This window comes from Oncorhynchus clarkii, unplaced genomic scaffold (genome assembly GCF_045791955.1).
Source record: "Oncorhynchus clarkii lewisi isolate Uvic-CL-2024 unplaced genomic scaffold, UVic_Ocla_1.0 unplaced_contig_2030_pilon_pilon, whole genome shotgun sequence".
NCBI lineage: Eukaryota > Metazoa > Chordata > Actinopteri > Salmoniformes > Salmonidae > Oncorhynchus > Oncorhynchus clarkii.
Window position 1 is genome coordinate 1 of NW_027258618.1, and position 14,824 is coordinate 14,824.

Genomic DNA, 14,824 nt, shown 5'->3' on the forward strand with positions numbered 1-14,824 from the left:
AGTGGGGGTTGGAGGGAGAGAGGAGCTGGCTTTTGCCAACCCACCCGCTGAGGTCTGTCGAGACCCCCGGGGGTCCGGCGGTTTCAGGGTTCCATTTGTGGGTTATCGCTTCTCGGCCTTTTGGCTCAGATCAAGCTTGACACCGAGGTGTCCCAGAGCCCGCTGAGCCAAAAGGTCGAAGGAAGTCCGGAGGGAGGAAGGTTTATTGTTTTGTGGCGTAGAAATTGTTTTTTGGCGTTCCCGGTCTGCAAGAGGCTTCTTCCTTTTTTGAAGAGAGCTTGAAAACTGAGAAAATGGCGAGAGATGTACCAAGAAGAATGTTTCCAGGGATTGGGATTGCGAACACTGTAAGGTTTGCATGGAGCAAAATGGACTCAGAGCCGTTCGTGAGAGAGAAGTTTGGCAGAGCTGTCTTGATGGGGGAGCTAAAGTTGGCAGTCAAAGATGTTATGTGCTTTCAGGATAACCCGTCGGAGAAAGCCTTTGATGTTACATTTTTTACAGAGGAGGTGCATGAGGACATCATGAAGAAGGTGAGGGCTGCGGGAGGTGAGAGCCCTATATGCAATTATGAGGTCACAAGCCTGGCCAAGAATAATTTTAGACTGGTGACTGTAAACATTTATAATCCCCACGTCAAGGACGAGGAGGTGAGGGCATTCCTGGGGAGGTTTATGGAAAACGTTTCTTCGGCAAGGCTCCTCAGGGACTCCCTGGGGTTTTGGACTGGGAGGAGGTGTTTTCAGGCACTCCTCAGGGAGGACCCAAAGGGGTTGGGAGGTTACCTCCATCCTCCAGCAATGTTCTCCCTGGGGGCTGACAGGGGGACATTGTTTTATGCCCGTCAGCCTCCGTTCTGCAGGCGGTGTATGGCCTATGGCCATACCCTGGCCTCGTGTGAAGCCAGGAGGTGCAGGTTCTGTGGTTCAGAGGAGCACGAGGCCAGGGACTGTGCCGAGCCGAAGAAATGCCACGGGTGTGGCTCGGTAGCGCACCTGTGGCGGGACTGCCCGGCTCGGCGGAGGTCATACGCGTCTGCAGCTGGGGGGGGAGCGAGAGCGGGGGATGGAGGAAGACAAGAGCCGGAAGACACAGGCGGAAGGACTGCACAGAAGGAGTCGGAGAAAGGAGAAGAAAAGGAGAGTGCGGGGACAGAAGGAGAGGTGGACGGGATAGTAGGAGAGGAGGCCGGGACAGAAGGAGAGGTGGCCGGGATGGAAGGAGAGATGGATGGGACAGAAGGAGAGGTGGTCGGTACAGAAGGAGAGGAGAACGGGATGGAAGGAGAGGTGGTCGGAATAGAGGAAGGGAAGGAGGTGGAAGGAGAAAAGAAGAAGAAAAAGAAGAAGAAGACTGCGACGAGGATGGAGGAGAGTGAGGAGATGGTGAGAGGCGAGAGACCAGAGGAGACAACAGTGGAGAGAAAGGAGGTGGAGGAGGGTTTGGAGAAAGAACCGGAAGGAGAGACGGAAAGGCGAAGGGGGGTGAAGAATTGGGAGGGGAGTGGAGTGTCGAAGGAAAGGCTGGAGGAGTTGAGAGGGATGGTGAGGAATTTGGTAGAAAAGGAAATGGGGAAGGCAAAGGAGAAGGAAGGAACGGTGTGTGACGTTGGATATCGAAGTCCTTTTATGAATGATCCTCCGTGCAAGAGGCCAAAGAAGGTGGTGGACAGCAGGTGGAGGAGGGGTGGTAAAAAGGGGGGGGGGGCAGTGCGGGGGGATGGGGAGGCAGCGGGGCCCTCGTGGGCTCCATCTTCCTCATCTTTTAGACCCCTCGCTGAGCTTGACCTCCCAGGGATGGCCCAAAGCTGGATGATGGAGGGAGAGTCGGACTTTCTCTTTGGGGATGAAGCGTCCCCGGTCCGGAGTCCGGAGCAGGGGGGGGTGATGGACTTGAGGGTGGGGCAGGTGCCGGGGGTTGTTGCTGTATTCAGCGGAGGGGGGACGGTGGGAGATGGGAGCAATGTAGGGCCACAGTTAGACGAGTTAGACGGGATAGAGAAGGGGAGCAATGGGTGAGTTTTTGTTGTAAAATAGGTGGGGTAAAAGTTAGCAGTTTTGGACTGATTTTTTGTGTTTGGTTGATAGAAGATATTTAAGTTAATGGGATAATGAAGATTATTGTTTGGTAATTTGGATTTGGTAAATAGTTTATTAGTTATGGAATGATTATTTGTAGTGTGGTGTATTTGGATATTTAAGTTGATGGAATTGTGAAAGTGTATTGTTTGGTGTTTGAAGATAATAAATATATTTTGTAAAAAAAAAATCTGTTCTTATCAGTTTAATATCTGATACGTCCCCCATCGGGGGACTACATATTAAATGGATTTTTCGAACAGGGAGTCGGAAATGGGGCTTGCTCCGTCCGCTCCACGCATCGACCCGGTATTGCAGTACCTCCGGGAACGGTGCAACACTTTTCTTCCGTTGTCAAGGAAAAATGCAAATTCACAAAGCTCTGTAAACAGCTGGCTAGCTAGCTAGCTGGCTAGCTAGCAGAAGAAGAGAAGGAAAGAAACATTCAAACTGAAAGAAAGGCGAAGCGCTCTTCAATGGGGTCCCCCGTTTCCCGCCATTTTACTTAAAAAAAAAAAAAAAAAAAAAAAAAAAAAAGAATTGGGGCCAGGATTGTGTGTGTGTGTCTCTCTCTCTCTCTCTCTCTCTCTCTCTCTCTCTCTCTCTCTCTCTCTCTCTCTCTCTCTCTCTCTCTCTCTCTCTGTCTCTCTGTGCCTCTGTGTCTGTGACCTTCTTTTTATCCACAGACAGCCCTCGAAAACTTGGAAGAGTGGGTTCCGGGAGCACCCGCGGGAACCCTGCCTAGAGTGCACAGAGTGTGTCTCGGGCCCCGACCTCTTGACTTCCATATGACTCTGGTTTCTCTTCATTACGCACAAGCCTTTCGCCTTTTACTAAAGACTTCCGTGGAGAGGAACACTTACGAGTTCAACGTATTTTTGGAGCGGCTTTGCTTCTTGCAGAGCCCGGTATCTTGTTTCAAGGGAAATTGACAGAGATGGGCCAGGATAGTGACTTAAAGACGCATTAGCGACTTTTTCCAAAAAACACCTGCCTGTTTGTTGCCAGGGAAACGGTGGTTGGTTGGTTGGTTGGTTGGTTGAGTGGGGGTTGGAGGGAGAGAGGAGCTGGCTTTTGCCAACCCACCCGCTGAGGTCTGTCGAGACCCCCGGGGGTCCGGCGGTTTCAGGGTTCCATTTGTGGGTTATCGCTTCTCGGCCTTTTGGCTCAGATCAAGCTCGGTACTGAGGTGCCCCAGAGCCCGCTGAGTCAGAAGGTCGAAGTAGGAGGGCGATAAAGGTTAATTCCTTTGAGCGGAGACTGGCTTCTGGGTTTTGCTTGTAAAGAGCTTTGGTTGCTATTGAACAAGCCTTTGTGCCGGAGGAGAAGGAAAGGATGACTACTCACATGTCAGTCCCGGGAATTGGACTTGCAAATACGGTGCGATTTGCATGGAGGGAAAAGGATACGGAGCCTTTGGGAAGAGAGGAGTTTGGGAGGACCGTGCTGATGGGGATGCTCAAGCTGGGTGTGAAAGAGGTTTTCTGCCTACAGGAGAATGCAGCGGAGAGAGCTTTTGAGGTCACCTTCTACCAAGAGGGAAAACATGATGAGACCATGCGGAAGGCGAGAGCGTTGGAGAAGGAAAGACCCTTATGCCAGTATGTGGTGAGAAGCTTGGCCAAGAATAATTTTAGAATAATAACGGTGAAGATGTATAACCCTTTTGTGAAGGAAGAGGACGTGAGAGCATTTTTGGGGAGATACACGACCAACATCTCCTCAGCAAGGCTCCTGAAGGACACCCTTGGGTTTTGGGACGGGAGGAGAAGTTTTCAGGCGCTCCTCAAGGAAGATCCGGGGGGTATAGGAGGTTACCTCCATCCTCCAGCTATGTTCTCCCTGGGGGCTGACAGGGGGACATTGTATTACGCGCGTCAGCCTCCGTTCTGCAGGCGGTGTATGGCCTACGGCCATATACTAGCCTCGTGCAGCAAGATGAAGTGTAGGTACTGTGGGTCGGGTGAGCACGAGGCTGGGGACTGTGTCGAGCCGAGGACATGCCACGGGTGTGGCTCGGCAGCGCACCTGTGGCGGGACTGCCCGGCTCGGCGGGGGTCATACGCGTCTGCAGCTGGGGGAGCGAGAGCGGAGGGTGGAGGAAGACGAGGAAGAGAGGAGCCGGAAGATGGGGGTGGAAGGACTGCACAGAAGGAGTCGGAGGGTGGAGGAGAAAAAGAGGAGAAGAGAGCTGGGGCAGAGAAAGAAGACGGGATGGAAGAAGAGGAGGACGGGACAGAAGGAGAGGTGGTTGGGACAGAAGAAGAGGTGGCCGGGATGGAAGGAGAAGGAGTCGGAATAGAGGTTGGGAAGGAGGTTGAAGGAGAAAAGGAAAAGAAAAAGAAGAAGAAGAAGACGGCGACGAGGATGGAGGAGAGGGTGAGAGTGGAGAGTCCGGAGAAGACAACAGGGGAGAGGGAGGAGACGGAGGAGGTTGTAGAGATGGAACCAGAAGGAGAGGCGGCCGGAATGGAGGAAGGGAAGGGGGTAACAGGTGAAAAGAAGAAGATGGTGATGGGGGATGGGATGGTGAGTGTGAAGAGGGCAGAGTTGGAGGAACTGAAAGGCATAATGAAGGCTTTAGTAGAGAGAAAAAAGGAAGAGGAAAAGGCAAAGGAGAAGGAAAGAGCTGGGGTTCACGAGGGACATGCGGCCCCTTTCAACCCTCCGTGCAAGAGGGCAAAGAAGGTGGGGAGGAGGAGGGGTGAAAAGAAGGGGGATGGGGAGGTGGCGGGGCCCTCGTGGGCTCCGTCTCCATCTTCCTTTAAACCCCTCTCAGAGCTTGACCTCCCGGGTATGGCTCGGAGCTGGATGATGGAGGGGGAGGCGGATTTCCTCTTTTTGGAGGCCACGTCCCCGGTTCGGAGTCCGGAGGAGGGGGGGGTGATGGACTTGAGTGTGGGGCAGGCGCCGGGTGGCGTTGCTGTGTTCAGGGGAGGGGGGGCGGTGGGAAATGGGGGGGATGTAGGGGATTCACGTGTGGAGGTGAGGTCACAGTTGGTCGGGGCAGAGAAGAAGAGCACTGGGTGAGTGATTGTGGTAATAGAGGTGATGTAATTTGATAGTCTGTAGGTTATTGATTATTTGGTTTTTGGATATGGTTATAGTTGATTCATTTTTGAATGATTATTTGTAGTTTGTTGAAATTGGATATTTAAGTTGACTGAATTTTGGAAATGTATTGTTTGGTTATTGAACGTAATAAATATATTTTGTAAAAAAAAAAAAATCTGTTCTTATCAGTTTAATATCTGATACGTCCCCCATCGGGGGACTACATATTAAATGGATTTTTCGAACAGGGAGTCGGAAATGGGGCTTGCTCCGTCCGCTCCACGCATCGACCCGGTATTGCAGTACCTCCGGGAACGGTGCAACACTTTTCTTCCGTTGTCAAGGAAAAATGCAAATTCACAAAGCTCTGTAAACAGCTGGCTAGCTAGCTAGCTGGCTAGCTAGCAGAAGAAGAGAAGGAAAGAAACATTCAAACTGAAAGAAAGGCGAAGCGCTCTTCAATGGGGTCCCCCGTTTCCCGCCATTTTACTTAAAAAAAAAAAAAAAAAAAAGAATTGGGGCCAGGATTGTGTGTGTGTGTGTCTCTCTCTCTCTCTCTCTCTCTCTCTCTCTCTCTCTCTCTCTCTCTCTCTCTCTCTCTCTCTCTCTCTCTCTCTCTCTCTCTCTCTCTCTCTCTCTCTCTCTCTCTGTCTCTCTGTGCCTCTGTGTCTGTGACCTTCTTTTTATCCACAGACAGCCCTCGAAAACTTGGAAGAGTGGGTTCCGGGAGCACCCGCGGGAACCCTGCCTAGAGTGCACAGAGTGTGTCTCGGGCCCCGACCTCTTGACTTCCATATGACTCTGGTTTCTCTTCATTACGCACAAGCCTTTCGCCTTTTACTAAAGACTTCCGTGGAGAGGAACACTTACGAGTTCAACGTATTTTTGGAGCGGCTTTGCTTCTTGCAGAGCCCGGTATCTTGTTTCAAGGGAAATTGACAGAGATGGGCCAGGATAGTGACTTAAAGACGCATTAGCGACTTTTTCCAAAAAACACCTGCCTGTTTGTTGCCAGGGAAACGGTGGTTGGTTGGTTGGTTGGTTGGTTGAGTGGGGGTTGGAGGGAGAGAGGAGCTGGCTTTTGCCAACCCACCCGCTGAGGTCTGTCGAGACCCCCGGGGGTCCGGCGGTTTCAGGGTTCCATTTGTGGGTTATCGCTTCTCGGCCTTTTGGCTCAGATCAAGTGTAGTATCTGTTCTTATCAGTTTAATATCTGATACGTCCCCCATCGGGGGACTACATATTAAATGGATTTTTCGAACAGGGAGTCGGAAATGGGGCTTGCTCCGTCCGCTCCACGCATCGACCCGGTATTGCAGTACCTCCGGGAACGGTGCAACACTTTTCTTCCGTTGTCAAGGAAAAATGCAAATTCACAAAGCTCTGTAAACAGCTGGCTAGCTAGCTAGCTGGCTAGCTAGCAGAAGAAGAGAAGGAAAGAAACATTCAAACTGAAAGAAAGGCGAAGCGCTCTTCAATGGGGTCCCCCGTTTCCCGCCATTTTACTTAAAAAAAAAAAAAAAAAAAAAAAAAAAAAAAAAGAATTGGGGCCAGGATTGTGTGTGTGTGTGTCTCTCTCTCTCTCTCTCTCTCTCTCTCTCTCTCTCTCTCTCTCTCTCTCTCTCTCTCTCTCTCTCTCTCTCTCTCTCTCTCTCTCTCTCTCTCTCTCTCTCTCTCTCTCTCTCTCTCTCTCTGTCTCTCTGTGCCTCTGTGTCTGTGACCTTCTTTTTATCCACAGACAGCCCTCGAAAACTTGGAAGAGTGGGTTCCGGGAGCACCCGCGGGAACCCTGCCTAGAGTGCACAGAGTGTGTCTCGGGCCCCGACCTCTTGACTTCCATATGACTCTGGTTTCTCTTCATTACGCACAAGCCTTTCGCCTTTTACTAAAGACTTCCGTGGAGAGGAACACTTACGAGTTCAACGTATTTTTGGAGCGGCTTTGCTTCTTGCAGAGCCCGGTATCTTGTTTCAAGGGAAATTGACAGAGATGGGCCAGGATAGTGACTTAAAGACGCATTAGCGACTTTTTCCAAAAAACACCTGCCTGTTTGTTGCCAGGGAAACGGTGGTTGGTTGGTTGGTTGGTTGGTTGAGTGGGGGTTGGAGGGAGAGAGGAGCTGGCTTTTGCCAACCCACCCGCTGAGGTCTGTCGAGACCCCCGGGGGTCCGGCGGTTTCAGGGTTCCATTTGTGGGTTATCGTTTCTCGGCCTTTTGGCTCAGATCAAGCTTGACACCGAGGTGTCCCAGAGCCCGCTGAGCCAAAAGGTCGAAGGAAGTCCGGAGGGAGGAAGGTTTATTGTTTTGTGGCGTAGAAATTGTTTTTTGGCGTTCCCGGTCTGCAAGAGGCTTCTTCCTTTTTTGAAGAGAGCTTGAAAACTGAGAAAATGGCGAGAGATGTACCAAGAAGAATGTTTCCAGGGATTGGGATTGCGAACACTGTAAGGTTTGCATGGAGCAAAATGGACTCAGAGCCGTTCGTGAGAGAGAAGTTTGGCAGAGCTGTCTTGATGGGGGAGCTAAAGTTGGCAGTCAAAGATGTTATGTGCTTTCAGGATAACCCGTCGGAGAAAGCCTTTGATGTTACATTTTTTACAGAGGAGGTGCATGAGGACATCATGAAGAAGGTGAGGGCTGCGGGAGGTGAGAGCCCTATATGCAATTATGAGGTCACAAGCCTGGCCAAGAATAATTTTAGACTGGTGACTGTAAACATTTATAATCCCCACGTCAAGGACGAGGAGGTGAGGGCATTCCTGGGGAGGTTTATGGAAAACGTTTCTTCGGCAAGGCTCCTCAGGGACTCCCTGGGGTTTTGGACTGGGAGGAGGTGTTTTCAGGCACTCCTCAGGGAGGACCCAAAGGGGTTGGGAGGTTACCTCCATCCTCCAGCAATGTTCTCCCTGGGGGCTGACAGGGGGACATTGTTTTATGCCCGTCAGCCTCCGTTCTGCAGGCGGTGTATGGCCTATGGCCATACCCTGGCCTCGTGTGAAGCCAGGAGGTGCAGGTTCTGTGGTTCAGAGGAGCACGAGGCCAGGGACTGTGCCGAGCCGAAGAAATGCCACGGGTGTGGCTCGGTAGCGCACCTGTGGCGGGACTGCCCGGCTCGGCGGAGGTCATACGCGTCTGCAGCTGGGGGGGGAGCGAGAGCGGGGGATGGAGGAAGACAAGAGCCGGAAGACACAGGCGGAAGGACTGCACAGAAGGAGTCGGAGAAAGGAGAAGAAAAGGAGAGTGCGGGGACAGAAGGAGAGGTGGACGGGATAGTAGGAGAGGAGGCCGGGACAGAAGGAGAGGTGGCCGGGATGGAAGGAGAGATGGATGGGACAGAAGGAGAGGTGGTCGGTACAGAAGGAGAGGAGAACGGGATGGAAGGAGAGGTGGTCGGAATAGAGGAAGGGAAGGAGGTGGAAGGAGAAAAGAAGAAGAAAAAGAAGAAGAAGACTGCGACGAGGATGGAGGAGAGTGAGGAGATGGTGAGAGGCGAGAGACCAGAGGAGACAACAGTGGAGAGAAAGGAGGTGGAGGAGGGTTTGGAGAAAGAACCGGAAGGAGAGACGGAAAGGCGAAGGGGGGTGAAGAATTGGGAGGGGAGTGGAGTGTCGAAGGAAAGGCTGGAGGAGTTGAGAGGGATGGTGAGGAATTTGGTAGAAAAGGAAATGGGGAAGGCAAAGGAGAAGGAAGGAACGGTGTGTGACGTTGGATATCGAAGTCCTTTTATGAATGATCCTCCGTGCAAGAGGCCAAAGAAGGTGGTGGACAGCAGGTGGAGGAGGGGTGGTAAAAAGGGGGGGGGGGCAGTGCGGGGGGATGGGGAGGCAGCGGGGCCCTCGTGGGCTCCATCTTCCTCATCTTTTAGACCCCTCGCTGAGCTTGACCTCCCAGGGATGGCCCAAAGCTGGATGATGGAGGGAGAGTCGGACTTTCTCTTTGGGGATGAAGCGTCCCCGGTCCGGAGTCCGGAGCAGGGGGGGGTGATGGACTTGAGGGTGGGGCAGGTGCCGGGGGTTGTTGCTGTATTCAGCGGAGGGGGGACGGTGGGAGATGGGAGCAATGTAGGGCCACAGTTAGACGAGTTAGACGGGATAGAGAAGGGGAGCAATGGGTGAGTTTTTGTTGTAAAATAGGTGGGGTAAAAGTTAGCAGTTTTGGACTGATTTTTTGTGTTTGGTTGATAGAAGATATTTAAGTTAATGGGATAATGAAGATTATTGTTTGGTAATTTGGATTTGGTAAATAGTTTATTAGTTATGGAATGATTATTTGTAGTGTGGTGTATTTGGATATTTAAGTTGATGGAATTGTGAAAGTGTATTGTTTGGTGTTTGAAGATAATAAATATATTTTGTAAAAAAAAAAAAAAAAAATCTGTTCTTATCAGTTTAATATCTGATACGTCCCCCATCGGGGGACTACATATTAAATGGATTTTTCGAACAGGGAGTCGGAAATGGGGCTTGCTCCGTCCGCTCCACGCATCGACCCGGTATTGCAGTACCTCCGGGAACGGTGCAACACTTTTCTTCCGTTGTCAAGGAAAAATGCAAATTCACAAAGCTCTGTAAACAGCTGGCTAGCTAGCTAGCTGGCTAGCTAGCAGAAGAAGAGAAGGAAAGAAACATTCAAACTGAAAGAAAGGCGAAGCGCTCTTCAATGGGGTCCCCCGTTTCCCGCCATTTTACTTAAAAAAAAAAAAAAAAAAAAAAAAAAAAAAAAAAGAATTGGGGCCAGGATTGTGTGTGTGTGTGTGTCTCTCTCTCTCTCTCTCTCTCTCTCTCTCTCTCTCTCTCTCTCTCTCTCTCTCTCTCTCTCTCTCTCTCTCTCTCTCTCTCTCTCTCTCTCTCTCTCTCTCTGTCTCTCTGTGTCTCTCTGTGTCTGTGACCTTCTTTTTATCCACAGACAGCCCTCGAAAACTTGGAAGAGTGGGTTCCGGGAGCACCCGCGGGAACCCTGCCTAGAGTGCACAGAGTGTGTCTCGGGCCCCGACCTCTTGACTTCCATATGACTCTGGTTTCTCTTCATTACGCACAAGCCTTTCGCCTTTTACTAAAGACTTCCGTGGAGAGGAACACTTACGAGTTCAACGTATTTTTGGAGCGGCTTTGCTTCTTGCAGAGCCCGGTATCTTGTTTCAAGGGAAATTGACAGAGATGGGCCAGGATAGTGACTTAAAGACGCATTAGCGACTTTTTCCAAAAAACACCTGCCTGTTTGTTGCCAGGGAAACGGTGGTTGGTTGGTTGGTTGGTTGGTTGAGTGGGGGTTGGAGGGAGAGAGGAGCTGGCTTTTGCCAACCCACCCGCTGAGGTCTGTCGAGACCCCCGGGGGTCCGGCGGTTTCAGGGTTCCATTTGTGGGTTATCGCTTCTCGGCCTTTTGGCTCAGATCAAGCTTGACACCGAGGTGTCCCAGAGCCCGCTGAGCCAAAAGGTCGAAGGAAGTCCGGAGGGAGGAAGGTTTATTGTTTTGTGGCGTAGAAATTGTTTTTTGGCGTTCCCGGTCTGCAAGAGGCTTCTTCCTTTTTTGAAGAGAGCTTGAAAACTGAGAAAATGGCGAGAGATGTACCAAGAAGAATGTTTCCAGGGATTGGGATTGCGAACACTGTAAGGTTTGCATGGAGCAAAATGGACTCAGAGCCGTTCGTGAGAGAGAAGTTTGGCAGAGCTGTCTTGATGGGGGAGCTAAAGTTGGCAGTCAAAGATGTTATGTGCTTTCAGGATAACCCGTCGGAGAAAGCCTTTGATGTTACATTTTTTACAGAGGAGGTGCATGAGGACATCATGAAGAAGGTGAGGGCTGCGGGAGGTGAGAGCCCTATATGCAATTATGAGGTCACAAGCCTGGCCAAGAATAATTTTAGACTGGTGACTGTAAACATTTATAATCCCCACGTCAAGGACGAGGAGGTGAGGGCATTCCTGGGGAGGTTTATGGAAAACGTTTCTTCGGCAAGGCTCCTCAGGGACTCCCTGGGGTTTTGGACTGGGAGGAGGTGTTTTCAGGCACTCCTCAGGGAGGACCCAAAGGGGTTGGGAGGTTACCTCCATCCTCCAGCAATGTTCTCCCTGGGGGCTGACAGGGGGACATTGTTTTATGCCCGTCAGCCTCCGTTCTGCAGGCGGTGTATGGCCTATGGCCATACCCTGGCCTCGTGTGAAGCCAGGAGGTGCAGGTTCTGTGGTTCAGAGGAGCACGAGGCCAGGGACTGTGCCGAGCCGAAGAAATGCCACGGGTGTGGCTCGGTAGCGCACCTGTGGCGGGACTGCCCGGCTCGGCGGAGGTCATACGCGTCTGCAGCTGGGGGGGGAGCGAGAGCGGGGGATGGAGGAAGACAAGAGCCGGAAGACACAGGCGGAAGGACTGCACAGAAGGAGTCGGAGAAAGGAGAAGAAAAGGAGAGTGCGGGGACAGAAGGAGAGGTGGACGGGATAGTAGGAGAGGAGGCCGGGACAGAAGGAGAGGTGGCCGGGATGGAAGGAGAGATGGATGGGACAGAAGGAGAGGTGGTCGGTACAGAAGGAGAGGAGAACGGGATGGAAGGAGAGGTGGTCGGAATAGAGGAAGGGAAGGAGGTGGAAGGAGAAAAGAAGAAGAAAAAGAAGAAGAAGACTGCGACGAGGATGGAGGAGAGTGAGGAGATGGTGAGAGGCGAGAGACCAGAGGAGACAACAGTGGAGAGAAAGGAGGTGGAGGAGGGTTTGGAGAAAGAACCGGAAGGAGAGACGGAAAGGCGAAGGGGGGTGAAGAATTGGGAGGGGAGTGGAGTGTCGAAGGAAAGGCTGGAGGAGTTGAGAGGGATGGTGAGGAATTTGGTAGAAAAGGAAATGGGGAAGGCAAAGGAGAAGGAAGGAACGGTGTGTGACGTTGGATATCGAAGTCCTTTTATGAATGATCCTCCGTGCAAGAGGCCAAAGAAGGTGGTGGACAGCAGGTGGAGGAGGGGTGGTAAAAAGGGGGGGGGGGGGCAGTGCGGGGGGATGGGGAGGCAGCGGGGCCCTCGTGGGCTCCATCTTCCTCATCTTTTAGACCCCTCGCTGAGCTTGACCTCCCAGGGATGGCCCAAAGCTGGATGATGGAGGGAGAGTCGGACTTTCTCTTTGGGGATGAAGCGTCCCCGGTCCGGAGTCCGGAGCAGGGGGGGGTGATGGACTTGAGGGTGGGGCAGGTGCCGGGGGTTGTTGCTGTATTCAGCGGAGGGGGGACGGTGGGAGATGGGAGCAATGTAGGGCCACAGTTAGACGAGTTAGACGGGATAGAGAAGGGGAGCAATGGGTGAGTTTTTGTTGTAAAATAGGTGGGGTAAAAGTTAGCAGTTTTGGACTGATTTTTTGTGTTTGGTTGATAGAAGATATTTAAGTTAATGGGATAATGAAGATTATTGTTTGGTAATTTGGATTTGGTAAATAGTTTATTAGTTATGGAATGATTATTTGTAGTGTGGTGTATTTGGATATTTAAGTTGATGGAATTGTGAAAGTGTATTGTTTGGTGTTTGAAGATAATAAATATATTTTGTAAAAAAAAAAAAAAAAAAATCTGTTCTTATCAGTTTAATATCTGATACGTCCCCCATCGGGGGACTACATATTAAATGGATTTTTCGAACAGGGAGTCGGAAATGGGGCTTGCTCCGTCCGCTCCACGCATCGACCCGGTATTGCAGTACCTCCGGGAACGGTGCAACACTTTTCTTCCGTTGTCAAGGAAAAATGCAAATTCACAAAGCTCTGTAAACAGCTGGCTAGCTAGCTAGCTGGCTAGCTAGCAGAAGAAGAGAAGGAAAGAAACATTCAAACTGAAAGAAAGGCGAAGCGCTCTTCAATGGGGTCCCCCGTTTCCCGCCATTTTACTTAAAAAAAAAAAAAAAAAAAAAAAAAAAAAAAGAATTGGGGCCAGGATTGTGTGTGTGTGTGTCTCTCTCTCTCTCTCTCTCTCTCTCTCTCTCTCTCTCTCTCTCTCTCTCTCTCTCTCTCTCTCTCTCTCTCTCTCTCTCTCTCTCTCTCTCTCTCTCTCTCTCTCTCTCTCTCTCTCTCTCTCTCTCTGTCTCTCTGTGCCTCTGTGTCTGTGACCTTCTTTTTATCCACAGACAGCCCTCGAAAACTTGGAAGAGTGGGTTCCGGGAGCACCCGCGGGAACCCTGCCTAGAGTGCACAGAGTGTGTCTCGGGCCCCGACCTCTTGACTTCCATATGACTCTGGTTTCTCTTCATTACGCACAAGCCTTTCGCCTTTTACTAAAGACTTCCGTGGAGAGGAACACTTACGAGTTCAACGTATTTTTGGAGCGGCTTTGCTTCTTGCAGAGCCCGGTATCTTGTTTCAAGGGAAATTGACAGAGATGGGCCAGGATAGTGACTTAAAGACGCATTAGCGACTTTTTCCAAAAAACACCTGCCTGTTTGTTGCCAGGGAAACGGTGGTTGGTTGGTTGGTTGGTTGGTTGAGTGGGGGTTGGAGGGAGAGAGGAGCTGGCTTTTGCCAACCCACCCGCTGAGGTCTGTCGAGACCCCCGGGGGTCCGGCGGTTTCAGGGTTCCATTTGTGGGTTATCGCTTCTCGGCCTTTTGGCTCAGATCAAGCTTGACACCGAGGTGTCCCAGAGCCCGCTGAGCCAAAAGGTCGAAGGAAGTCCGGAGGGAGGAAGGTTTATTGTTTTGTGGCGTAGAAATTGTTTTTTGGCGTTCCCGGTCTGCAAGAGGCTTCTTCCTTTTTTGAAGAGAGCTTGAAAACTGAGAAAATGGCGAGAGATGTACCAAGAAGAATGTTTCCAGGGATTGGGATTGCGAACACTGTAAGGTTTGCATGGAGCAAAATGGACTCAGAGCCGTTCGTGAGAGAGAAGTTTGGCAGAGCTGTCTTGATGGGGGAGCTAAAGTTGGCAGTCAAAGATGTTATGTGCTTTCAGGATAACCCGTCGGAGAAAGCCTTTGATGTTACATTTTTTACAGAGGAGGTGCATGAGGACATCATGAAGAAGGTGAGGGCTGCGGGAGGTGAGAGCCCTATATGCAATTATGAGGTCACAAGCCTGGCCAAGAATAATTTTAGACTGGTGACTGTAAACATTTATAATCCCCACGTCAAGGACGAGGAGGTGAGGGCATTCCTGGGGAGGTTTATGGAAAACGTTTCTTCGGCAAGGCTCCTCAGGGACTCCCTGGGGTTTTGGACTGGGAGGAGGTGTTTTCAGGCACTCCTCAGGGAGGACCCAAAGGGGTTGGGAGGTTACCTCCATCCTCCAGCAATGTTCTCCCTGGGGGCTGACAGGGGGACATTGTTTTATGCCCGTCAGCCTCCGTTCTGCAGGCGGTGTATGGCCTATGGCCATACCCTGGCCTCGTGTGAAGCCAGGAGGTGCAGGTTCTGTGGTTCAGAGGAGCACGAGGCCAGGGACTGTGCCGAGCCGAAGAAATGCCACGGGTGTGGCTCGGTAGCGCACCTGTGGCGGGACTGCCCGGCTCGGCGGAGGTCATACGCGTCTGCAGCTGGGGGGGGAGCGAGAGCGGGGGATGGAGGAAGACAAGAGCCGGAAGACACAGGCGGAAGGACTGCACAGAAGGAGTCGGAGAAAGGAGAAGAAAAGGAGAGTGCGGGGACAGAAGGAGAGGTGGACGGGATAGTAGGAGAGGAGGCCGGGACAGAAGGAGAGGTGGCCGGGATGGAAGGAGAGATGGATGGGACAGAAGGAGAGG

The 14,824-nt window shown here is 51.5% G+C and overlaps 8 non-coding genes and 2 pseudogenes across 8 annotated transcripts; all 10 read left to right on the forward strand.

Moving 5' to 3' along the window:
* The first annotated feature begins 2,247 nt into the window (after positions 1-2,247).
* LOC139397656 (U2 spliceosomal RNA) lies at positions 2,248-2,421 on the forward strand (annotated as a pseudogene).
* Positions 2,422-2,867: 446 nt separating this feature from the next.
* On the forward strand, positions 2,868-2,984 carry LOC139397662 (U5 spliceosomal RNA). Its single transcript, XR_011631106.1, has one exon. It is a non-coding gene; the product is annotated as a U5 spliceosomal RNA (small nuclear RNA).
* A 2,299-nt stretch (positions 2,985-5,283) lies between these two features.
* LOC139397651 (U2 spliceosomal RNA) lies at positions 5,284-5,460 on the forward strand (annotated as a pseudogene).
* Positions 5,461-5,928: 468 nt separating this feature from the next.
* On the forward strand, positions 5,929-6,045 carry LOC139397663 (U5 spliceosomal RNA). Its single transcript, XR_011631107.1, has one exon. It is a non-coding gene; the product is annotated as a U5 spliceosomal RNA (small nuclear RNA).
* Positions 6,046-6,285: 240 nt separating this feature from the next.
* Positions 6,286-6,476, forward strand: LOC139397648 (U2 spliceosomal RNA). The gene has a single exon (XR_011631095.1). It is a non-coding gene; the product is annotated as a U2 spliceosomal RNA (small nuclear RNA).
* A 497-nt stretch (positions 6,477-6,973) lies between these two features.
* Positions 6,974-7,090, forward strand: LOC139397664 (U5 spliceosomal RNA). The gene has a single exon (XR_011631108.1). It is a non-coding gene; the product is annotated as a U5 spliceosomal RNA (small nuclear RNA).
* Positions 7,091-9,473: 2,383 nt separating this feature from the next.
* On the forward strand, positions 9,474-9,655 carry LOC139397652 (U2 spliceosomal RNA). Its single transcript, XR_011631097.1, has one exon. It is a non-coding gene; the product is annotated as a U2 spliceosomal RNA (small nuclear RNA).
* Positions 9,656-10,137: 482 nt separating this feature from the next.
* LOC139397665 (U5 spliceosomal RNA) lies at positions 10,138-10,254 on the forward strand. The gene has a single exon (XR_011631109.1). It is a non-coding gene; the product is annotated as a U5 spliceosomal RNA (small nuclear RNA).
* Positions 10,255-12,639: 2,385 nt separating this feature from the next.
* On the forward strand, positions 12,640-12,822 carry LOC139397654 (U2 spliceosomal RNA). Its single transcript, XR_011631099.1, has one exon. It is a non-coding gene; the product is annotated as a U2 spliceosomal RNA (small nuclear RNA).
* Positions 12,823-13,323: 501 nt separating this feature from the next.
* On the forward strand, positions 13,324-13,440 carry LOC139397666 (U5 spliceosomal RNA). Its single transcript, XR_011631110.1, has one exon. It is a non-coding gene; the product is annotated as a U5 spliceosomal RNA (small nuclear RNA).
* The last annotated feature ends 1,384 nt before the right edge of the window (positions 13,441-14,824 follow it).